Source organism: Pinus tabuliformis, chromosome 5_1, assembly GCF_031772625.1.
Source record: "Pinus tabuliformis cultivar Carrire ecotype Pingquan chromosome 5_1, CPIR1, whole genome shotgun sequence".
Lineage (NCBI taxonomy): Eukaryota > Viridiplantae > Streptophyta > Pinopsida > Pinales > Pinaceae > Pinus > Pinus tabuliformis.
The window spans coordinates 229,127,456-229,154,365 of record NC_142305.1 but is presented as its reverse complement, the minus strand read 5'-3'; positions in this window follow the sequence as shown (position 1 = coordinate 229,154,365).

Here is a 26,910-nt window from a genome sequence, read left to right as displayed (position 1 = left end):
CTGAAGTTTTCTAGTGTATGTTTGAGGGAGAATAGTGTGCTTGGGTGTGATTTGAGACTAGAGGGAAAGAGGCCTTAAAACCTCTATTGTTGGGGTTGTCCATGAAGTGCTAGCAGAAGTGTGGGAACCCAGATACGTCAAAGGAGACAAGCAATGTCAAGGCACTGATTGTAATATCTTTTTGATTTATATAAATGCAACTATCGATTGATTTCCTACATGAAGTGTCATTTTACATATTTATGGCTTAATGTTCCTTAACCTGTTAAGTAGGTTGAATACAATATTGTATGCTATTATGTTTGTTGTTTGTTGTTTTTTGGTTGTTTCAGGTGTGCGAAGGAAGGAAACGAAAGATAGTTGGAGCAAGGAAGTAGGATCATCACCAAGTGGAATAACGTTCCAAGAGGTAGGCCTTCTTAATTGGTTCTAGCCTAAGGAAATTTTCCATAGATTGTCTATTTGTGACTAGACCTACTATCTTGGGCTAGAGGAATTGTTTGTGTTTTCACTTAAAATTTACCTATATCACAAATAGGCGACTCCACTGGGGAGCCAATCCTTCTATTTGATTGATTGTAATTTCATGGTTTTGTGTGAACTCTTATAGTATCACCATTTCCCTCTAGTGTTCTCTGCTTTGCCTGGTTAACTGCTCTGAGTCTGAAATTTACAGTAGCAAGTTTTGTTTTTACCTGAGGACATTTTTATTTTTTCTTTTGAATCCTGGGCCAATGCGGTTTTTTCTAAAACAGTCTCGTCGATCAGATCGAGTTTCTCAACAATAGTCGCGTCGACCCCCTTCTGGCATTGGTTTTCAATTAGGCAATCGCGGCGATGCTTGTAGATGGAGATTAGGGTTTACCCCATATCTCAACCAGTGTGTCTTGCTCTCCTTATTTCTGCCTCTTAGCTTGTTTTAGGCTATTTCTCCCTGTCTGGAAAGCTTGATTTGGCTTGGTTTATGTGCTTTTTAGTTTGCCTTCTTTTGCTTGATTTCTTGAGTCTTTGGATGGTTAGTGGCTCTAGGACATCTAGGTTGTCATCCATCCCGCTGATTGTGAACTTAGTGAGTCAATTTGTTGGTGAATATACTCCTTGAATTTCATTTGTAGTCCTCTTATTGCTTTGATCTCCATCATTCAAGTTTAAAAAGTTTCGTTTGATTGTTTAAACATCTCTTTTCCCTCATAGATCATGTCGATCATCTTGTTTTTTGTAGATTCATTGCGTCATTAGTTTGGAAGAAGTTATTTTTGTGTCTTTTCATCTTTTTCAGGATTGATTGTCTTGAAAACCTTTTCATTGAAGTGTTTTACAAAAAAATAATTTGTCATTTCATGAAAAGTACAGAGTTCTAGCTTGCTGCATCAATATGTTACATTAGTTAGCATCATTGAAGACTAGAGTTGCATTTGCATTTGAAAAGAAAAACAATTCTCTTTACCTTTTAAAGGACTACTTGAAGTGAACTTCTTAGGAAAATAGGAATTGGGAAGATTTTTTTTTTCCATTATTTTGTTTTAAAAAGTAAAGTAGTGAAAAATAATTTTTCTTTCAGTTGCTTGGTTGTTTACATTTTATTGTGTTTTCTACCCTATCTAGTGTAAACAATTCATCAAATTGAAAGAGTCTTGTCGCATTTAGCTGCATACAAGATTTTTCGAGTCACATCGCTAAGGCCTGAAAAACGAGACATAATTCAAGATAAACTTTAAAATGAACTCAATTAACCTAAGGTGCATTTGAAACCTAACGATCACATCTAGAGGGTCTAGGCTAGAGACGTGTTCTGGCGTCTTTAAACCTACCAGTTGTTGTTCGCTTCGGCACTAGATAGCGCTAGTATGGATTTGCGCTCCCCGTACCGTCAAGCATATAAAGGGAGACCCGACTAGGCTGCAATCCTTTATCCATAGGAAGCCGAGTCTATTGCCTTGTAAATGGATACATCGAACACAACATTCGGGGAGATCGTCGGCCCATACTTCTTGGTTCGCCGGAAGGTATTCTGTAGTTCATGGTTACTTGGTAATCCTTTTTACCTAGATCATCCTAAGTAGTAATTTGATCTTTTTGACTCTTTAAGCTTAAAAGAACATCCGAGCACTTGTCCTTTCGAGCTCGCTTCAAATCGAAAGTGATAGAGTCACCATTGCTTCTTTCTTGACTCTTAAAACATGAAAGAGCACCAGTTTTTTTATGTGTCATAAAAAATTGTTGCCCGCGATCTCATAACATCCCTGTTAGTCTTTTCTAGACCAAATCATGAGTATTCCTTTTAAATTACATTTAAAACCTTGGAATTTATCTCTCTTTTCTTGTTATTTGAGGCAAAGCCATCGTGGTTGAACTGTCTAGTTCACCTAGTTCCTCTTCCTCTCCTCCGTCTAAAAGATTGTCTGAGGAGACATTTCCTAAATTACCGCAGTCACTTGAGGACCAAGGTGTTGAACTTGGAATTGTTATGAGCATTCAACCTTTGTCATCTTGTCCTCCACCTCCCTCAGATACTGGGTCACTTTCTGATATTGGCCCGAAATTTCCAGATAACCCTATCCAAACTCCTGAGAGTCAGCCGGCTCCTGATGGCCAGCTTGGACTGGTTGTTTATCCTCCGAATCCTTTGTTCGAACCTATTGTAATATCACCACAGCGATTGTACAATCTGTATGATGAGTTGGGTATTCCTTTGGAATTATCCCCTCAAACATCTTCAGTCGTTCGTCATTGCCTATTTCCACCCATGGAACCCGAAGGTGAATTTCCAGTCTCCTCTCTGGGTCACTCGGAGGTTTCCACTCCACACACTGTCGAAGAGGAAGAAGATCAGTTTCCTCCTGAAGGTTTCCCCTACACGGGAAGCATTCCCATCAATTTTTATCAAAACTTACCTCCTAATTATGTGACTTTAGCATAGTTGGTCTCAGGTACACCTAGTGCCTCTTCGCTTTATCATAATCTTGTTTGGGTGTCTAGCACTATGCCTACCACGAGTCTATTCATTCAGAATCTGACCCCCCAACAAACGCTGATTTTTGCAGTTACTTTAGTCCCGGTGCAACCCACCGTTCCGAACCCTCTTGTCTCGTCAGTCCAAGTCACCCATCCGGTGCAACTGACAATCTTGATTTCTGCCTTTGTCAGTCCTTCGGTCCCTCCAGTAAGTGCACAAGCTGTGCCACCACCTGGGGGGGAAAATATGAATGTATCCATGGTGTCGGGCACAACTAATGTGAGTAGCTCACATGCTCACACGGTTGGGGTGAACCAGCCTTCTTTTGGTGTTATTCAAAACCCTGCTGAATCAAGCAACGTCCAGTACCAACAGGTCCAAAATCCCGTTGGTTTGTCTGGGTCAGGCAATTTCCAGTATCAGCAGCCTTGTGAGGCTCAGGTTTAGTACCAAACTCATTATGTTCCATATGGTTTCCAAGGAATGGTAAATCCACCTTATGTCCTTTGGCCTAGATAGTACGTTCAACCTAGTCCGACCACCATTCCTGGTGGCTATGGCTAGATATAGTTCAGAAATTTTCAAGGTTTCAATCCGGGAATTGTCCAAATACCCTTGCAGTAGTAAGGACAACCTCTGCAGCAACAAGGGAAACCTTCGTTGTAGAAAGGGACATCCATGCAACAGAAGGGTCTGATGATGCAGCAGCAAGGACCACTACAATAGCCATGGGGGAAACCCTCGTAGCAGTTGCAGCAAACCATGCAGCCGCAAATGTAGTATGTTCAAAAAACCTCCCAACCTACATCTTTGCAAGGCCAACCTCTGCTGTCGTAGGAACATCTTTTGAAGCCACAAGGTCATCCCTCATAGTAGCAAGGCCAACCCAGGTAGCAGCAACCCTTATATACATATCAACAAAGTCAACCTTTGCAAGGACAAGGTCAGGGTCAAGTCCTGCAACAGTAGGCCCCAAATCCTCATGTCCAAGGGCAATAGGTTCAAAATCCTCTTGCTCAAGGACAGCAAGTCCAAAATCCTTATGTCTAGGGCCAACAGGTTCAAAACCTGTATGCCCATGGACAACAGGTGCAAAACCCATATGTCCAAGGTCAACAGGCTCAACAACCTTTTAACCCATATGTTGCTTATCAACAACCTATGGCTGGACAATTTCAAGGCTTTCAAGGTCAGAATCCTCCCTACGGGCAAGGTAACCTACAGTGGGGGAAAATCAAATGCCCTATGGAAAAAACCCTCCACTATGGGGACAAAATCCTTACCAGCAGGGATGGGCTCCTCCAGTTGGACCCACTTATCGACCTCCAATGCCTTTCAATACTCAATTTTCGTTCTTGGCTACACTAGAGTTTCCAGATGTGTCTGACTCACAAATGATCCAATTCTTCATTCGCCCTACTAGCCTCCGGTCCCATCCAATATCCCGAGCGATTGTCCAAAGTTCAATGGGCAAGAAAAAGAAGATCCTCAAGCCCATGTGATAATATATCACCTCTCGTGCTCTTCGAATTCCTATGTTGACGATTCTATTTGTCTCTATCTTTTCCTACAAACCCTCATAGGCGTTGCAACCAAGTGGTACATCGAGCTCCCTCGAAGTACTTATTATGACTTCAACTCTTTATCCATGGATTTCCTCATGCATTTCCAATTGTCAGTTCGCTATGAAACCAACACCTATTTGCTTACATCGCTCAAGCAAAATACTACGACCCACATCTCCGATCACATCCATGAATGGAGACATAGGCGTCGCCTGATCAAATTCAAGATTGTTGATCAGTTACTGACCGAATGGTTCACCAAATCATTCGTCGCTCCAATTGCTCGTGATATCACTATGGGTGGGTGCGTCACGGAGGAGCAAGCCATTGCTTGTGCCTAGTACTTAGATCTTGTTTACTCTCAGTCTGGCACTTTGTATGATTTATTACCCCATGCTCCGAGGCCATCATCCGATCCAACGACATCGAAGTCATAGGATACACCTCCGTTTGATAGAGTAATTAGTTTAGTGTCCCAGGCCCCTGCCAAATCTTCTTCCATAGAAAAGTCAGCCTCAAACACCACTTCCTATAGTCCCTCTCAGAATCCACCTGGCCCTGGTAAAACCTCATAGGTCCACATTGTTTAGTCTACCGCAGCAAACAAATCCTCGAAAGGTAAGAAGAAATGCAAAGGCAAAGGTAAATTCGATGCTCCAAAACATGGTCCTCCTAAGTCGTCTGCTGGTGATGCTTCCCAACAGAAGCCTAAGTATCTATGCCTCATTTTTGAAGAGGACCACAATACTAAGGATTGTCCCAAGCGATCTTAAGTTATTCATTTCCTCAAAGGGACCCCAACTGTCCTAAAAGAGCTGTTTCCATCCTAGCAAACCCAAATGGTAGACCAACCTCAATCGTTTGCTTCCTCTGGTTCACAAGTGTTCATGATGATTATGCCCGGTAATCTGGCTAATAGATCAAAATATTATCAAACTCCTACCCTTACAGCAGGGAAAGAAAAAGAAGTTGCCCCTTCTTCTTCTGCCCCGTCAAGTTCTGGTCCTCTTCATATAGAGCGACCTAACCCTGATTCCTCCGTTCGACCACCTTCTTGAGGTGTGCTACAAAAGTCCTCGTACAATCCCAATGCTCACGTCGCTCAGCACTATAATATTGTTGAGGATTTGGCTCAGGCACCATCAACTATGTCTGCCCTCGAGGTACTTCAAAGCTGTCCGTCTCAACAGAAATCATTACTGTCGGCTATTGGGGGTATTGATCCTACTGATTCTAGTCTTATATGTTTTGATATAGAAAACCACGTTCTGCATCTTCCTCATTAGATTGCCTTTCTCATTCAGGTCATCATCAATGAGAAAACCATTCACAAAACCATCATTGATGAAGGTGCTTCCACCTACATCATGTCTATTTCTTGTTGGAAGGCAATTGGTTCTCCTACTCTGAACCAGTCCCCTAACACTTTGGAAGCTTTTGACGAGCGCGATTCGCGACCATTCGGTGTCTTACCCAACCTTTCCATTACTTTGGAGGGAAAGATAGTGCACATCGAGGTAGAGATTGTTGATGCTAATCTCAATTATAATCTTCTACTCGGACGAAGTTGGACCCATTCCATGCATGATGTAGCCTCCTCCTTGTTTCACATGATTTGTTTTCCCCATCAAGGCAAAATAATCACAGTTGACCAAATGTCTTTCTTTGCCTCTTCCTCCTCGGATGGCAATGTTCCATATGTCAAGCACACTAGTGCTCCTTATGAGAGTGTGGGGGCAGGACTCTTTAAAGATCCTGCTCTAATGGGTACCTTTCCACTCCCACCTCCTCATGTTTCCTTTGTTAACATGATTTTGGTCAAGTCTGATTCTTGGGTCTTTCCCTCTCCAGTTCTTGTCGACACATGGGGTGAGATAATGATGTTAAGTCCTGCCAAAATTAATTACGTGGAAATTGTTTCGGCTTTGCCTTTGGTTTCCTTTGATTATCTTGTTTCGAAAACCTCTCTTGATGCATATTCTCAATCCCTGTGGCTTGGTGCTCCTTATGAGAGTGTGGGGGTAGGACTCTTTAAAGATCCTGCTCTGATGGGTATCTTTCCACTCCCACCTCCTCATGTTGCCTCTGTTAACATGATTTCGGTCAAGTCTGATCCTTGGGTCATTTCCTCTCCGGATCTTGTTGACACATGGGGTGAGGTAATGTCATTAAGTCATGCCAAAATTAATTCCGTGGAAATTGATTTGGCTTCACCTATGGTGTCCTTTGATTATCTTGTTTCGAAAACCTCTCTTGATGCGTATTCTCAATCCCCGTGGCTTGGTGCTTCGGAGTCTTCCAATCCCTTAGCCGAGACTTTTCTTTTTGACGAGAGTATCATGGAAGTAATGTCTCTAGAAGAAGTACCTTGGAATGATACTCATCATCGTTCCTTGTTCTTGCTTAGCCCAGCAGTTATGTCTATGTGTCTTGCGAAGTTCTCTTCTCTGCTGTCTATTGACACGTAAGTTTCCCTTGACATTTTCGAGATCTTTCAACCGAGGGCACCTTTATCTCTTCATGGATTTAGGTTTTTTATCCCTCCCTGAGTTTTTACCAATTTCCCATTATTGCAATGGGGTTGTCATCTGACTCGTAACCCTCCCTCACCTAGGGGGCATGGGGGCACAACCTTATCTGAGTTCTACTCTATTATTTGGTCGAGTCGACACTTAATCGTCATGTCAACGGTAAAAATCTGGTGTCCATCTGTGTTGATTGATTACCCGAGTCCGAGCATGGACTCTCTCAAAAAGTATTATGCTTAGGTCATCTTGCATGGTTACTTTTGTACAATAAGTGTGTCATTCTTTTTTTGCAGTGTGGTTTGGTGTGTTTTTTTGCAAGCATCTTTCCTGCTTATTATGTTTTTGCCTGCTTTGCAGATGTTGGTGTCTCCTCACATCAGTTTCGCTGATGGTGCTTGCCGAAGTACCCGGAACCTATCATCTGCAGCATGGGCCATTTATGACCCCCATGGTGAGTTGATTGATCTTCAAGGGATTTTTATAGGTCAAACAACTAATAACATTGCTGAGTATAGCGCAGTTATCGAATTGTTGTCAGAAGCTATTGCTCTTGGCATCCGGGATTTGGTTGTCAACCTTGATTCACAACTTGTCGTTCTTCAACTCAACGAGCAATATTCCGTCAAAAACCCTTAGATATTGAGAATGTATCTATGTATTCGTCTATTGGAGAGAAATTTTGATTACATTACATATCATCATATTCCTAGACATATGAATATATTGACATATGCATTAGTTAATTATGTGTTGGATAGGCATTTGCGAAACATGTAAAAATAAAAAACAAATCATTTATAGTAAGCAGGAATATATATATATATATATATATATATATATATAATGTTTGTCATACATCAAAGCCTCAAAAATAATATGTGTGTTCGAAATACATCAGTGGCTCGCAGGCCTAAAAAAATATGGAATGCTAGACCTATGCACTAAACAACATGATGCTCATGATAGCATGTAACTGCTTGAACTACGCGAGTCAGTAGTCGGCGGATCCGATCTAACACCCCCACCGTATGCCTCTATTACTGGCGTGGAACATCACCCATTCGAGCGTACTCTGGGATCCCATGGGTCAACCCCTTGAGATTCCACACAATCTCCTCCTTGTTGTTGCTCCCATCCTGATAAGGAGTGACATCAAACTGTCGAGTCATGTGCTTGGAAATCGGGGACATCCCGGCAGGGAAATCTAGTCGAACATTTGCATTCATAAAATCAAAGTGTCATGAATGCATATATTTCAAAAACAGTATAAGATAAAATAAAATATATATATATATATATATATATATATATATATATATATATATATATATATATATATATAATTGTTTTTACCTCCATCATCAAAATCCTCCCCTTCTAGGAGCGGCATATCTAGATCTCCATGAAATTCGGTACCGCTGTAAGGCCAATCCTCCACTACGATCAGTTGTCGTCGTAGCCATGAGAAGAAGGCAGGCTTGTAGGACATTTGTTGGCCCCCCGTAACTCTAGGCATTAAATCGCTCCAACGGACCATCCGTGGGTCTCGTGGCATCGGCGGATCCACCTCAGTCAACTAGTATTGGAACAACGAAACCCACTCCAGGAAGAAGGTCACTAGCACAAACCCAAAGAAAAACTGCTTCAGGTTTCCTGCCTTAGCTTTTAGTAGTTGGCACTTCATGTTGATTTTCATAGATTCTGCCCAGTTAAAAATAGTGGGCGTTGTGCACTCAATAACATAGAGGAACTTCGACTTGTTAGTCTCATGCGGCGCTTGGGACCCAACCACTCTATTGATGGTTAACAGTCACACTCTCAACACAAGATCCCGAACAATCGCGATCTTGATCTTGCCACTCTTTGATTTGAGATCTTCTAGGAAATGTTCAGCAAGTAACATGAACAAACTTGCCCCAGTCTGCCTCAACCCATATAGGTTGACTAGTTACCCTCTCTGGGACAGTCCTATGATGAAGTAAATATCTGAAGTCTCCAACTCCAGCTCTTGGTCACCGATGATAAAAATTTCTTGATTTATATCCCAGAGACTAATCAGGTACCATAGCATCTCAGGTTGAGCCCGCATCCCTAGTGTCAGAAAGAACTTGAGGAGCCCACAGTTCCTCAAATCCTCCAAGCAATTTGGATCAAATATTTCTTGACTATCGATATCCTCATGCTCTCGTTCTTTCCAATCCACCATTTTCAACGATTTTCTTCCTGCAAAAACCATTTAATCAAGTCAATGATCATCTTTTAACAGAGAAATTTGGATTCAAATGGCTAAATTGAGCAAGAAACATGTAAATTATTTTCTCACCACTTCGGCACGACTATTTTAAAAACAGTGGCATCGACAGCGCGGTTTGCAGTTTTAACCACCCCCGATCGGCGTGATTATGTGTCCAGAAATCGCGCTGATCGAGGGCTAATTTTTTTTGCTAGAAGCTCCCCATGAAATCCAAAAAATGGATAAAAACAGTATGAAAATGGAGCTTAAGGTCTTGTCTCTTACCTGCACCTGACGGCTCGGTGAATGACCTCCTAGATCTCTCACAATTTGCTCCAGAAAAATTAGGGCACAAAAGGGTAAAAAGATCTTCACACAAAGGTAAAATGGTAAATGGTAAAAAATAATTACTTTTCCCCTTTTTATTCATTTTTATGAAAATATTAGGGTTTTTAAAGTGTTTTTGACCTATTTTACCTCCAAACTGCATAATGCATTTACCTTTCTTATGCAGCGACAAGTGACAGATTTTTGATGATGATTCTCGAGTCCTGTTTATGCTCTTTTGTTGACTTGTAAAACTCAAATGAAAAGATCACCAAGTATTTTCCCTTTTGACTCGTTAAAGAGAATAAAATGGGGGTTTGCTTTCAAGCTCTTTTTCAACTTTTTAAACACGAAAAGATTGCTGAGCCCTTGTCATTTTGAACTCGTTAAAGGATATGAAACATCATTTACCTAGTATGCGTTTACCCCTTTTTCGGGCTGGGATAAACTATTTATAGAAAAGGTACTCCTTGACTAAAATGGTCAAGCGGTTCTCTCAAGTACCATTTTCTACCTTTTCGGGTGGAGTTTTCTTTTCCGTGTCATTTTCAAACTCTCTAAACATGAAAAAGATACCGAGTTACACCTTTGTTGGACTCGTTAAAACATTAAACAACATTCGATTTGTCACCATGACGAACATAGCTTCTCCTTCCTAGGGCTCATTTAATTTACTAGGTTAGATTTGTCTTAAGGATTAACTTACAGTGCAAGCATATGCTATCCCCTTCAAGCTTGCGATAAAAAATAATTAGGGTACCTGCCAGAAATGGTGGGGGGAAATTTGGAAATTCTATCAGTCGTGTTGGCAACTCACTCTTGAACATGACACTTTTTGCTTCGTGTCAGGTTGGGATATCCTCCTTTTCATCATTGACCTTCCTGGGTTGTGCCGTTCATTTTTCCTTCCATTTGATCTATGCCATGTTAGCATGACCACCTATCCTATGGATCCAAAAGCTACCAAACTCAGAAGTCGTGTCGCCGATATGTTCAAGAGTTAGTCCTTCTGTAGTTACACTTGCTCTTGATTCTTTGTATCATCTGAAATCATTTGCATCTCTTTGTCTCATGTCGATGATGTGGGATACATCATGGCCCTCCTTCGACACGGTCGCTTCCAATCGACTTCAGCTCATTATCTAGGAAGTTGACCAAGAGACTCCCTTCCAGTACCTTAGAGCTTGCACGCCCTAATGGCAAGTTCTTCTCACTTGAAGAAAAGTTCACATCATTGGCTTTCAATCAGGTGATTTCACGGGTGTTCGAAATCAGTTCCTATATTCACATTCCGTGAACTGTGCTACCAGTACTTTGAGAGCCATTATCATTATTGGTAGTTTCTCTCGTGCTTGTTAACGGTTCACATTATTGACCGTAATCCAGTGACTTCCTAGCATGTTTGACTTCAACACATTCATTCACATGTTAGGATTTGTACTTTGATCGGGTCGTTTGGAGCGCAAGACCCTAGACTACGATTACAAAAGTATAGGTTGCGAGGTGATGTGACATGATCATGTTGATATACATGTCTCTTTCAAATGGATGGCTACGACCATACCATGAGTTGTTATATGTGATCCTTCTCATTATTGGATGGTTGTGACCATACCTTGGTTTCATTATGATCCTTTCTGTTGGATGGTTGTGCCCATACCTTGGATACATTTACATGATCATTCTCTGGATGGCTACGTCCATACCACAATTCATGTAACATTATTCAAAGTTTTCAGTGATGTATATGTATCTATGCTTTCTTGCGGGTTTTCCGATGACGGGCTTTGGTTCCTTGCTTCCACTTATAAAGCATTTCACCCCTCACTCTAGTTTAGCCTTCACGCTTTAGGGGGAATCTGTTACATAGAATTTTTTCACTATCCCTGTACTCCCCATATACGATCCTGAAGGACCTCTATAGTGTACCCGACATGCTTTCCTATCATGAATAAACTCCCATTGTGTCCCTCTTCATGAGAAGAACAATTCCCTTTGCATAATTTCCCAAAAATATTTTGTTTATCCCATTTTACAAGGCCGACACTAATGACCCGTGTCCTCCTCATGCCAATATGCAAGGGTTAAAACTGTCCCTAGTGCCAATCGGATCGACCGAGCCCTTTCTCAGTCATGCTGATCCTCTTTTAGAAAGTTTTTTAAATATGGAGCTGAAGCTTCCAGCTCTAGAAGCTTCATAACGAAAGTATGGTAAATGGTTAGGTCGGATGGAGTCAAGGAGGTTAGTTTGGGCTCCTTTCCCCTATTAGGATGGAACTAATCCAAGAGATAAGGCCTTCTCCCATGAGAAGAGGAACCATCTCCCATCCATCCAAGCTATATAAACCTTTCGTTTTCCCAAGAAAAAGCTAGTTTTAGTTTGGAGTTAGAATAATCAGAAAGACATCTATAGTCTGAAGTTTTCTAGTGTATGTTTGAGGGAGAATAGTGTGCTTGCGTGTGATTTGAGACTAGATGGAAAGAGGCCTTAAAACTTCTATTGTTGCGGTTGTCCATGAAGTTCTATCAGAAGTATGGGAACCCAGATACGTTAGAGGAGACTAGCAACGTCAAGGCACTGATTGTAATCTCTTTTTGATTTATATAAATGCAACTATCGATTGATTTCCTACATGAAGTTTCATTTTACATCTTTATGGCTTAATGTTCCTTGACCTATTAAGTAGGCTGAATACATATTGTATGCTATTACATTTGTTGTTTGTTGTTGATTGCTTGTTTCAGGTGTGTGAAGGAAGGAAACGAAAGATAGCTGGAGCGAGGAATCAAGATCACCACCAAGTGGAATAATGTTCTAAGAGGTAGGCCCTCTAATTGATTCTAGCCTAAGGAAATCTTCCATAGATTGTCTGTTTGTGACTAGACCCGCTCTCTCAGGCTAGAGGAATTGTTTGTGTTCGCACTTCGAATTTACCTGCATCATAGGGGGAGAGAAGGAGAGTGGGAGGGATAAAGTAACATACTTGTAGAGAGAGAGATGGGGGAGAGATAGGATTTGAGGGAAAAGAGATAGAGAGAGAGAGAGGATTGAAGGGAAAAGAGAGAGAGAGGGGGGATTGAAGGAAAAAGAGAGAGACAGGGGGGAGAGAGAGGAAGAATGAGAGATAGGACTTGAGAGAGAGGAGGAGAGTGATGGGGAAAGAGAGAGGATTGGAGGGCAGAGAGAGAGAGAGAGAGAGAGAGAGAGAGAGAGAGAGAGAGAGAGAGATGGAGGAAGAGAGAGGGAGGAGGTAGGAGAGAAAGGGAGAGAGAGGAAGTATGAGAGAGTAGACTTGAGAGAGAGGAGGAGAGAGGGAGGGAGAGAGGATGAGAGAGGGAGGGAGAGAGGATGAGAGAGGGAGGGAGAGAGGATGAGAGAGGGAGGGATAGGTAGATGGAGTTGGAGGGGGAGAGAGGGATTGAAGAGGAAATACATAGAGAGAGAGATGTGGAGAGATAGAGGGAGTGACAAGGGAGAGATGGAGAGAGAGTGTGTATGTTTCGAGGTGAGATAAAGAGACAAAGAAGGAGAGATAGAGAGAATGGGGGAGAGAAGGAGAGAGGAGAGAGGGAAGAATATAGTAACAAAGTTGTAGGGTGAAGAGAGAGAGAGAGAGAGAGAGAGAGAGAGAGAGAGAGAGAGGAAGGAAGAGAGAGAGGATGTGAGAGAGTGGAGAGAGGGAGGGAAAGAGAGATGGAGTTGGAGGGGGAGAGAGAGGGAGGTAAGAAGAAAGAAATAGAGAGAGAAAGGTGGAGAGAGAGAGGGAGTGATAAGGAATATGGAGAGAGAGGGAGAGAGGACATCAGGAGGGAAGAGAGATAGAAGCAGGGGATAAGGAGAGAAGGGGAAGAGAGAGAGAGATATAGAGGGAGAGGAGGAGGGAGGTGTTGAGAAATGGCAACAAGAAATTCTAGTTTAATTTTTCCTTGAGTTAAACTGAGAATTAAAATCAAATTCTATTCTCATGGAAACTCTTAAATAGTTAATTAAGTTTAATTAACTTAATTTTCTTAAAATTTTTGAGTTGGAAGTCTTTATGAAGTCATGTATAAGTTCTCCCCAAGTTTTAGGGGTCCAGTATGAGTTTAAATTGAGTTGGAAATTAGATCACTTAGTTTGCCGAGTTAAGTTCAGTTAAATTAGTTCTAAATTGTTTTAGGAACTTATAGAGGACTAACAGTCAGTTGGTGCACTAACGCATCCACTAGTGCTACTCCAGTTAACTAAAGATTCCATCATGAGAAACTCATGCATGTCAGTTCAGAGAAAGACCTAGTTGAGACTAGAGTGTAAGGACAATGTACTATTAGTGGTATTATTTACTGGAGTGTAAATATCATGCATGCATCAGAGATTGATGATATATTTGGATTGTGCAATTTTGGAAGCGTGAATTCCCTTTGAATACAGGCTATTCATCCTAGGAATTACACAAGAGATTAGGGCTTAGAGAGTTGCAGAATTGGCTAAGTGTTGGCCAAGAGCTAACTTGAGAGCTGAGAGAGTTGAGCATACTTGTGTGGAGTTGTTCTAGTGAGAACAAGTTTTGTACCTTCACGCATATTTATGATATATGAAATATAGATAACGGGTTTTTCAGCAGTGGATTTCCCCAGTTACTTATTGTGTTATGTGCCATTGATTTATCTTCTTCTTATTCATATTGTTTTCATCAATCTATTGGCTTTCGCTGGTCGAAATTAGAAACAGATTCTTATCCTATGCTTTAGTAAATTAAATGAGCTTGTGAATCTACAGGATATTTCCACATGATATTAGAGTTGAGAACTATATACTAGAGGAGATTTCCAAGTTTTTAGTTTTGGGTTACAGGTAAAATTCAAATTTGCAATACATACTTTAGGATCGGTAGATGGCATTCTACAGTTTGTGGCTCAAGTATGTCTTCGAAGGCAACTCAAATTTTATACCCTAGAGGGACATAATGGAGGCTGTGCTAGAGGATAATGGCTGGAACGAATTCATCAATCAAGAAATTCCTAATCCAACAACATCAGATGCATAAAATTTGGTCGAATGGAAGAAGCGTGTGGTGAAGGCGAGGTGGATAATCCTTGAGGGAGTTCGAGACCACATTGTCTTGAGTCTCCATGGCAAGGAAACTATTTAAGCTATGTGGAAAAAATTGACAGACTTGTATTAGAACAACAGTGACCAAAGGAAATTAGCATTGAAGGACAAACTTTGAAAAATCAAAATGGAGAAAGGCGAGATGATTCTAAAATACTTAATCAAGTTCACTCAATGTTATGATGAACTTGGAAGTGTTGGAGTCACAGTTTTCGAGGATGATATGGTGAGTCTTTCTCTTCTAGGAATCCCAAAGAGTTGGCATAGTTATCAGGACTCTATCAATAATTGGGAGAAGCTGCCAGATTGGGAACGACTATGGTCGGATTTGATGCAAGAGGAGATTAGGAGGAACACCAGGGATGGCTCTTCATCAAAGACTGATGATGAAGAGAATTATGCCTTAGAGATTAAGGTGAATAAGGGGAAAGGGAATGCTTCCCATTCCAAATCGGATTCTTAAATTAAGCACAAAAATCACTGAGAAAGGGGAAGTACTGAGAAATTATTGACTCTATTTATGTTTTGTAGGCCTATTTTGGCCACAATGTGAATGATAATAGGCCTTCATTCAATAGATTGAAAGAAAATATATTGATTTTAGTGTGGATGAAGGATAATGGCCATCATACTTACACCACTACTAACCTAAGAGAGAAAGTTCCCCCTTTTGTTCTTATTATGCAAACAATTGATAAACCACCTGAATCATTTGGGCAAGCTCCGGGCTTAGTGGGATTTTAAAAGAATTGACGAGTATTATTTGATCAAGGAAAATGGCTTTCATGACTATACCATTTAATGGATAGGTGAGTACTTCCCTCATAGCTTCATGATCTGCATCAAATAGAATAGACAACTAAGCTTATGGTGGAGTGGAACATGGCTCGCCCTTCATCATTTGTAGGAAACTATTGATCTTGATCAAATTAGTGCACTTTGTAGACTTTAATTCTACATCGTAAATCATATTCAATGAAATAGAAATGTAGATACATTATGTGTATATATGTGTGTTTGTGTGTGTCTGATTTCATGCTAAATGGACATCTTGGTCTATACAATTTCCAATCATGGCACGAATTGGTAAATCTAGCTATGATGACTGTGTAATATTCACATGTTTTCTTGTTGGCATTTAATGTGCTCCCATGAATGTGTGTTTATGATTATGGGCATCAATCAAATGCATTAGATAAGCATGCCACTGACAAATTATTAGTCCTAGTTTTCTTGATGTTTATAGTTACAATAGGCCTCTTGTCAAGTAAGATGGTATTACTAAGAAGATAAGGGATATTAACCCATCAACTTCTTGGACAACTAAGATGGTTATTTGGTTGTGAAAGACTCTTAACAAGTCTCAAACAAGGGAATATTATCTACTCTAGAGAGACTAGTTTAGCTCTGAATTTGTTTTTTTATGATTAGAGGGTCTTATTGATGATGTGCACCTAGCTACAAGAGTAAAAGGCCTGACTGTAAAAAAAAAGGACTCAAAGGAAAAATTATTTGTATAATATCTTACATGAAGTGTTAAATATTTCATTTAAGGACTCTTAAACTAGTGGAAAGTCTTATGAATGGATTGAAGTGTGATTGTATAGAATTTTAAATGAATGTGAATGCCTTTACTAGGCCAACTACAGGTATCCCTATTTAGACTGGTGTGTGATTCGATTTGTTGAATTGTATCCCTACTTTGGGATAAAAAAGATTGAAATCCTTCTGATGTTTATGCCTTAGAAAGACCATGTTCTTTGTGAATGTAGGCCCTGAGATTATATTTTAGTTAGTATTATACTGGGTTGCAAGCCTTTGTTTATCTGGTTTAGGAGAGAATGAGAAGTTCACTCAAATGGGGGAAAACTAAGAATGATGGCATTTTTTTACTCTTTGGAAGAAAATCCTGGTAAATGGATTTGGAGTGAAGGATGTGAGATGCCTTCTCCTTATTGTTCATATACAAAACCAAGGGAAAAGGTGATAAACACCCAAAGTAAGTTTCAAAATGGGACTTATTTGTAGAAGTATGGACTACTCTATTATAAGAGTGTTGAGTATAGATCAGAGGTTCACCTGGATCATTAGATGCTTATGATTTTAACCCCTTGAAATTTGAATTAATGTCCTATCGACTACTATTTTCCCCTCTATTTGTGAATAGTAAGTTGTAGATTTATTCAACTTAAAGTCCATATTTCCCCAAAGTTTATTCTAGAAAGCATTGAGAAATTTTGTATCCCTATTTTTTTCGCACAGAGTGTCTAGGCACTGCGACAATGCTCAGATTGGGGGCTGTCACTCTGATCCCCAATCTCTTCGTTTAAGTTGTCTCCCTACAACAGGTTAACGGGGGTAGACCCTATGGAAAATGGAGTGAAGAAGAAAAAGTTGGGAACCAACCAGTTTGGGAGACAAATGCAGATTGCAGATCTGGAGCTGATTTCGAGATTCTGGCAGCGAGGGTTTAGATAAATGCATGCAGGAGGAAGGATTTGTAGGCACGCTCAGAGCGCTAGTGAGGTATGCTGGCAACGATAATTCTTGGACAGGCATCAAATAGCTCGACGGCAGGGACAGAGCAGCGAAGGGAAAAGAGCTATGGAGGTTTGGACAGAGGTCTGAGAGGGATCCACATCAGAAAGCTTTTTTAAATCAAAATTCCATAGAGAAATCCACAAACCAAGAAGCAAATCAAAGAAACTAGTCAGCATACTAGTGGTCCAGAAACCCCTTAAAAAAAATTCCAATAATTTTAATTAAAATGTTAAATTTATTTGCATCAGACCTAACCCTGAATCCCTCATGAAAACTTCCAGATCTAAGAATTTAAATTTGAACCCTGGACTGAAAAATGTCTGAATAATATCCCTGGAAAAAGATGTTAATGAACCCCAAAGATCTAGATCTTACCCTCCAGGGCCTAGATCTGGACTCTACATAGTTTTCTCCTTCATATTTATAGCTACAAGACAACAAGAAACACCCAAACAATATATCCAATGACCCAAAAAACTAAAACCTAGAAAACCCAAGTCAGAAAACTGAAAATAATTACAGATCTATGTACATTAATGACATATCTATTAGATCTAGGGAGTGTGAGTCTGACTCCGCTCCCAGATATAACAATCTGAGGCTCTCAATAGTCAGATTTATCGATTTAGGACAAAAAAAATTAAAAATTTTAAAGTTTAAAGGAGGTGTTGAGCTCAAAACCCTTCATGCATCACCCATAAAAAATATCTTATGATAAGCCCAGGATCAAATTAAGTTGGGCTCTTCAAAAAACACAGATCGAGATTTGGTTGGTCCAATTGAAAACCTCCTTGAATGCTCGATGATAAAAAAATCAAGACTTTCCTGCAAAAATCAATTCAACCATCAATATAAAGCGACAAAACGATAATTAAATTCAGATAAATAGAGATACCTGCTATTATATTCAAAACTTAAATTATCATTCAAACCCCAACGACTGAGCAAGATACCTATACTCCAATCACTCTTCAGAAAGCTATCATCAATGGCTAAAAAGAAATCTATGCATGAAAATGACACATCTTATAGTATTTCCACGAAGAGTAACACCAACAAAAATTAACCCCAAAGTCTTTCTTTATTGCTCATAATAAGATTACAAGAGATCTTTTCGCTTAGCACACGATTAAAAGATTGGATGAACTGACTGACAAATGATCTCCTATTTAAAGATAAATCCTCCAATGGCTAGTTCGAGTGATCCTCGTTAAAGCAATCTCAATTGTTGATGAGGATCAAAATTTCTTTTAATCCCATCTGTCAAAATTTTAAATTCTTGAGGAAATTCAAATTTTCAATTAAATGCATTTTAATTAATTCAAAATTAAATTTTTGAATTAATTTCCTCAAAATTTTGACTTTGACTTAACCCCAGGGACCAAAGGCTTAAAATTTAGCAAAATAATTAATTTACCTTAGTCCCTGGACCTCTTAAAATTTAATTTTTAAGGGCTGACGAATTTAAATTTACCTAGGACCTATTATTTATTAAATTTTTGGCTTAGGATTTTAATTAATTTTTGGCCAGAAAATTTAATTAATTAACCTATGAGGGGATAAATTATTTTTCCACCCCTCAAGACACTTTACATCATCATTTTCATATCTTTTACATCATAAGGGGGAAAACCCATCTGAAATAGACCCTCATAGCCTACCCATTTATGTGACACAAATATAATTAAGCAGACCAAACAATTTGTAATAAAATAACCTAACCAAATAGTTAGGATTATTCTCAAATCACTTTTACATAGACTTGATCTAGAACACTAGGACTCCCCTAAGATCTCGGTGACAAAATCTATTCCGGCTTTGGGGTAAGGCCGAAGGAAAACTCTGTCAACCATTTGAGAATGGATCGATAAGACAAAAAACCTCCCGGAATGTAGATCATCACCAGAAAAGTAGGTTTACCTAGGCAATTACATACACGACACGGATCTGCTGAGATTATTTACATTTTACACATGCATAAAGTTTTTACAATATAACATGATGATCAGGCTGATGATGATAGTTGAATGGCACAAACACATCGATCAGGCACTATCCCTTTTGCGAAAAAAGGGGGTGTAGTTCTATGGGTTGTTGACACGTAGTGGTCAACACCTATCTAAGATGATACTCTTTGGTAGCCCAAAATTCACCCAACCTGTTCAAAGAACATATATGTTGCTTCTTGTCTTTTGATGGTATTTTACTAAGGCATAAGAATGCACATCTTGCTAAACCTATCAATAAGTACACAAATCACTAGTCATGTAGTCCCTTCTTAGTTGTTGGAAAACCACCCAAATATCTATCAAAATTATTTTCCAAGGTTGAGAAGGTATAGGTAAGATATGCTATAAACCTTGCTTTCTATTATTGGACTTGCTAGTACAATGAAGTATACATCATCTAATATAGTGAGCTACATTTCTTGCATTATAGACCAAAACATATACCTTTGTAAGTTGGAAAATATCTTCCCAACACTAAAACTCCTCCAAGAATGGAGGTGTGAGCCTTTATGATAAGCTACTAGTATTCACCTTTAGGGACTCAAAGGTCATATAGCTTATAAAGAAACCCATTCTATATATGATATTCATTCGTAATTTGTCACCTTCTTCTACATGAATTTGGCCCTATAGAAATTGAAACACCTTTTTAAAGTCCTCATATTCTATGTATTCCTCTTTGTATGCATAATGGATAAAAGTATGTATGTACATAAGAGTTCCCTTTGTAATTTTTGTTTGTAGGTGGCATTAAAAACATGTTTGCCAATGTATTAGTGTTGGCCTATTTATATTTGATGACTATGTGAACTACAATGAAAACCCCATCCTCTTGTAATGTTTGGTTTATTGAAATTTACTTTGTGCCCACAAATACTACAATGATTAATGATTAGTGTGGATAATGGTTCCTTGCTTATCATCCACTTCTTAGCATCTTGAACTAGGGCATAGAGTTTCTTATCATACAAAGAATAATTCAGGACTCTCCCATGGAAATTTTCAAAATGATAACATACCAACTTACATCCTTGCTCAAAGGAAACTCCCATTGCATATCCAATTGCATCTATCTCCACTTTAGAATGATTCTACAAGTCAGGTAATGCAAGAATCAATGTTAGACTGATCTTTTGTTTTAGCTCATTAGAATATTTTATTGATTATTTCCCCATTAGAAACTCTTACCACTAGCTCTTATAGCATGGAGTACCAAAACTATAAATAAAAGTATGCTAAGAACTTCTATAGGTACTGCTCTAGCCCAACGAAGCTCATAACGTCAATGGAATTAGTAAGATTTTTCCACTTGAAGATGGCCTCCATATAATGAAATTAGCTGGAATTGGCTTCCATATAGTTACATTAGTATGAACTAACAACTTGAGGTGACATCCTTTAATATACTAACCTACATTTTCTTTCATTTTGGGCCACTACACATTCTTTTGTAAATTGGAACCTATCTTCCCAACACTAAAATGTTCTTCAACCTTGGAAGTATGAAACTTTTTGGTAAGCTACAATATTTCATCTTTAGGAACAAAAAGTTCATTTAGCTTCTAAAGAAACCCACTATAGAGATGACAATCAACATTACCATCACTTGCTTCTACAAAAAATTTGGTCCTATAGCTGTTGAAACACCTCTTTAATGTCCCAATCTTTTGTGCATGCCTCTGTTTATGCATCATGGTTAAAAGGATTTGTTGTCGCTCCCAAAGACAGTCTCAGATTGCTTACAAGACCAGTGCCTGGGCACATCTAGATTTAGTGTGTCACGTATGATTCTCAGGAAAATGGAGACATCACGTATATATATATATATATATATTAAACGGAATGGGTTGGTTCATTCATCTAAAGGAGTAAGCCATGAGTTTCTGGTACTTCTTCACATATACAACTCACAGAAATATGTGCATAAAATAGTGGAGGCCAAGTAGTTCAAGGACCTACATATACATGTATATATATATATATATATATTAAACGAAATGGGTTGGTTCATTCATCTAAAGGAGTAAGCCATGAGTTTCTGATACTTCTTCACATATACAACTCACAGAAATATGTGCATAAAATAATGGAGGCCGAGTAGTTCAAGGACCTACAGTTTAATAAGATTTGATAGAGCAATTAGAGAGGATAAGGAGAAGGATTAACTCATCACATAGAGCTTAAAGCATCAATAATTCTACACTTAACACATAGATCTTGAAGCATCAAGAATTTCTACACTTATTTGACTTACAGGTAGATAGAATGGACAAAAGAGAGACAGGGTGCTATGATTCATGAAGCTCAGTTTTAAAGATATAATCTCAATAATCCATACAGACACATGCATTAACAAGTCAATACAATTGAATCTATGAGGAAGTTTGAAATATTTCTAGTAGCTATGATTACAAGAATTCAGAGAAGAAACATGAACATAATGGATTTTAACAAAGGGAGAACATATTGTAGTAATCGAAGGGGGAATCACCACCATATTCTTTATATTTCGAAAGATGCATATCATATAGTCATACAATCTGAAAATAACATGTAGCTTTTTCTTTAGGATTTCTGAACCCTTGTAAAGTGTTGCTTTGCCCTATTTATATGGAGAGGGGAGTGTTGAGCATTGATCACAACAAAATACCTTCAGTCGAGTCCCAGCTGTCAGATCGACTAAAGGAGTAAGCCATGAGTATCTGGTACTACTCCACATATACAACTCACAGAAATATGTGCATAAAATCGTGGAGACCGAGTAGTTCAAGGACCTACAGTTTAATAAGCTTTGACATAGAAATGAGAGAGGATAAGGAGGAGTAACTCATCACATAGAGCTTAAAGCATCAAGAATTATACACTTAACACATAGAGCTTGAAGCATCAATAATTTCTACACTTATTTGAGTTACAAGTAGATATAATGGAAAAAAGAGAGACTGGGTGCTATCATTGATTCATGGAGCGCAATTTTAAATATATAATCTCAATAATCCATACAGGCACATGCATTAACAATTCAATACAAATTAATCCAATCACCACCATTTTATTTATATTCCGAAATATGCATATCATACAATCATATAGTCTGAAAATAAAATGTAGCTTTTTCTTTAGGATTTATGGACCCTTGTAAAGTGTTTCTTCGCCCTATTTATCTAGAGAGGGTAGCGTTGATCATTGATTACAACAAAATATCTTCAGCTGAGTCCCAGCTGTCATATCGACTAGCTATCTTAGCCAGGGATGACTCTGTGGCCCAAAAACATTACAAAATATTAATTGCCTCATTAAATGGTTGACACGTTACATGATTACAAAAAACGGGTCAATTGAGCAGATGAAAATGTTAATAAATATCTTTGTGCCCAACCCTATGATCGCCTCTACTTCAGGTTTTATTTAGCTCATGGTCTGGCCTCCTATGTTGCCTTTATTGCTTGAATCATTCATCCTTTAAGGATGGGAGTGGGAAACTATCAATTTCACGCCACAATATAGAAGAAGAGGATGCCTAGGTGGTACTTTGTCTTCCCTCTTTATGGAGTACCATGCTCAATAATCAAGTCCTCTCGAGATTCCAAGTATTTGTTTACTTCTGTCAGCATCGACCCTGGTTTCATGTCACAAAGGGCCTTTCTGGGTCAACCCATTCCAATTTTGAATGTTGCTCCTCCTTTATTGAATGCCTCATCTATTGACCCGTCATGCCTTTAAATCTTGTCGTTACTTCATCATAGAGCTATTGCATCAGGGTTTTCCATTAGAGGTCCTTATAGGATGGGAGTGCCTCCCCTTAACAATTGTGATCATGGATATGCGGGATTGGGCCCTCCCAGGATATCACAATCGCAAGCTGGAAGAGACATCGACGGAGGAAGGACTTTGAAGTGTGTGATCCCCGATTGCGATATCGCAATGGGGGGGGGGATAATTATCACAATCAGCAAGAGGGAATGGAGATAGGCGGAGATGGAAATCAACGGGGAAACATTTAAATATGCAATATCGGCGGAGGAGGGTACTCGCATATCGCAATCACAAGATGGAAGGGACATTTGCAGAGGAAGGACTTTGAAGTGTGCAATCCTCAATTGTGATATCACAATCGGGAAGGGGGGAGTAATTATCGCAATTGGTGAGAAGGAGTGTTGATGGGTAGATATGGCCATCAATAGGGGAACATTGCGATATGAAATATCAGTGGAGGATGGATTCCATCGCAATCGGCAAGCAGGAGTGGTGTCGGGCGGATATATATCACAAAAAGGGAAAGGGTCGATAACGATTATGGTTTGTGGTCCCGACACTTAAAAATGGTTTCAACATGATCTCTGAATGTTTTAAAACATTTCAAAGGGGAATGGAAAACATGGCGAGAGTTGGATATACAAGGGATTAAGGCTAGAGTTTAAAAATGGGTCATTGCGGCTAAAGTTTAAAAGACAAAGGCAAAATGGGGTTTGTAAAAGAAATGATTTTTAGAGAATATGGAAATTTCTCCAAAATGATTTAAGTTGGACTTGTTCTTCCCCCTTTAATCTCCAATTTGCAAGGCACAATAACCTCCTCTCTGCTCTTTTTCCCTCTTTGTGCACTTAGGACTCTCTTTTCAGAAGGTGACGACATTGGCTCCAACTAGGGATGGGGAATTGGATTGCAATGTGTCGAGAACATGCAAACTCTAATTTTGGAAATAGAGTTTGAGGAACTGACCATTTACTGGCAGTTCCAACAATTCACCATCCAGATTTTCGAGCAGGTACGTGTTATTTCCTCTCTCTTCTACAATATTGAAAGGGTCGAACCATAGTGGATCGAATTTTCCATGTTTTAATTTTTCTTCCCATTGGACGTCCCATTGGAGAACTAAATCTCCTGGTTGAAGAGCTCGACCCTTGGCCTTCTTATCAATTAGGGATTTCATCTTCTCTTGGTAATTTGACAATGTGGCTCCCACATGTTCTCTGTTTTCATGAAGTTTGACTAGATGGTTTATCCTTCATGTCAAGGTACTTGGCTCTTCCTTAGCTTCTTGTACTAACTTCGCCACCGACATTGCTAATTGGATTTGGAAGACCGCAGACTTACCATACACCAGCTCGAAAGGCGATTTTCCAGTGGATCGTTTAGGAGTTACTCAGTTAGCCAAGAGGGAAAACTTCAGTTGGGAGTCCCAGTTCCTCTGATTCTCGTTAATGGTCTTCTTCAACAATCTCACCATAGTTTTGTTTGAGGACTCAACCAAGCCATTACCTTGAGGATAGTAGGTAGTGGAGCGTCTGATGATAATATTGAATTTCTGGCAGAATCTGGTGAATTTGGCAGATTTGAAGACTTGAGCATTGTCAGTGATAATTTTGATAGGACAACCAAAGCGAGATAATATGTTCTCCTCCACCAAAGCGAGATAATATGTTGAGTCTGTAGTGTTTCTGGCTAGGATGGCCTCTACCCACTTGGTGAAATAATCTTTGGTCATTAATATCCACTTGTGTTGGCCACTAGAAGGTGGCTTTATTTCTCCTATGAAGTCTAGTCCCCACTGTCTAAAAGGTTCTTCCACATGCACTAGAATCAGGGGGAGAGGAGAATTTTTTTTCCTCTCAACAAACATTTGGCACTTCTGGCATGACCTGGCCTGGGAATGAAAATTTCCAAATAGTGTAGTCTAGTAGAATCTTGCCTTGAGGATTTTGTGTGTTGTGGTGTTCCAGTTGTAATGACCTCCACAAACTCCTCCATGAAATTCCCCAATCACTTTATGGGTTTTTCCCTCTACCAAACATAATAGCAAAACTCTCACCGAGTCCTTCCAGTAGAGTTAACCATTGGATATGATATAATTCTTAGCTTGAAATCTCAGAGTTCGGTATTTGGATTTATCCAGCCCTAGTGGGCACCTTAGGAATAAGAGACAATAGATGATATTCTTATACCAGGGTGATCCCTCATATTTAGCATATATCTTTTTCTCTAATGTTTTAATCCCATCCTGATGAACCTTTGGTCTGCCTTCCTCTGTTATTAAGTTTATCCCTAAAGCTTAGTAATTAGATTCTAATAAAACCTTGGCCAACCCCTAGAATTTTATGAGCTTAGTAGGCTTTATGTCTAGCTCATATTCTTGTATCTTTTCTATCCAACTTCCCCTTTTTCCTTCTCTATCTCCTTGCACCAGGATGTCCTTGACCATTGTCATAGGGACAAATGCTGTGATTTTCGATTGTAGAACATACATACGAAATGCCTTCAAAGCCTTGACTAGTGCATAGGCTTGTTTCTCCAAGATGTTATATTTCATCTGAGCATCCATCAGGACTTCCTTGAATAAGGCGATGGGTTGTTCATAACCATCTTTATTCTTATGTAGCAGAACTACGACAATAGTATGTGGAGAAGAAAAATAAAAGATATAGAAAGGAATTGAGTATTCAGGGTTGACTAGTACTAGGGCTTCAGCTAAATCTTCTTTAATTCTGGCAAAAGAATCTCGAGGGGAAGGGCTCCACTTGACTTCATTTTCCTTTATAAGCATGTATGTAATACCCTTGACTATTTCTGCATAGTTGGGTATAAACCTCCTCAAGAAATTGATTCTCCCCAAAAAGGCTTGGACCTCTTTCTTATTTCTGGGTAGAGGAATATGACTGATGGCTAACTCATTTAGGATCGATCTTCACTCCTCCCTGTGCTACTATGTGTCCTAGTAGCTTCCCCTCACTCAGTGAAAACTGAGATTTCTTGGGATTCAAAGAAATACCATACCTCCTGCATTTCTCAAAGGTGATCTTCAAGTGGAGGATGTGCTCTTCATCAATCTTAGAGAAGACTATGATACCATCAAAATAAACCACCACGAACTTGTCTTTCTCCCCTACAAAATCTATATCTATAGCTCTCTGAAACGTTTCCCCTGCATTAATGAGACCGAAAGTCATGCGAGCAGACATGAATTTTCGCCATGGGGTGGTGAAAGTAGTCTTCTTCTGATCATCAGGGTGAACTGACACTTGGTTGTAACCATAGAACCCATCCATCATGGAAATTATGACTGAGTCAACCACCTTCTACAATATGTAATCCATCTTAGGTAGCGGGTAGTTGTCTTTCAACGACACCCTATTTGGATTCCAAAAATCTACACATAACCTTATTTCTCCATTCTTTTTCCATATTGGGACTAAGTTGGCCACCCACTCTGAGTACCTTAAAGGCACTATGATTTTGGCCTATAGAAGTTTCCTCACTTCTTTTCCAATGGAGGGGAGTAAGAGTGGATTAATATTCACGGGCTTCTACTTGCATGGTTTTATTCCACTCTTTAAAGAAATCTTATGATGTATGATTTTAGTATCAAATGCTTTTAGATCCTCATAAGACCAAGCAAAAACATCCTTGTAGATTTTGAATAGATTTAAACACCTTTGTTTATATTGCAAGGGGACTCCTTTGATAGCCTGACCATCTGGAGTTCATCCTCTAAGCTGATATTTCAATCTTCTACTTGATCATCCATCTCCGAAGCCATTGGTTTGGAGGTTACGTCATCCTTATTAAAAAGTATTTGCAGTGGGACTAGTCCGCGAGGAATGGTATTACCTTTCAATTGTAGAATTTTGCGTCCAGCCATTGTGTCTTCCCACAAAGTGG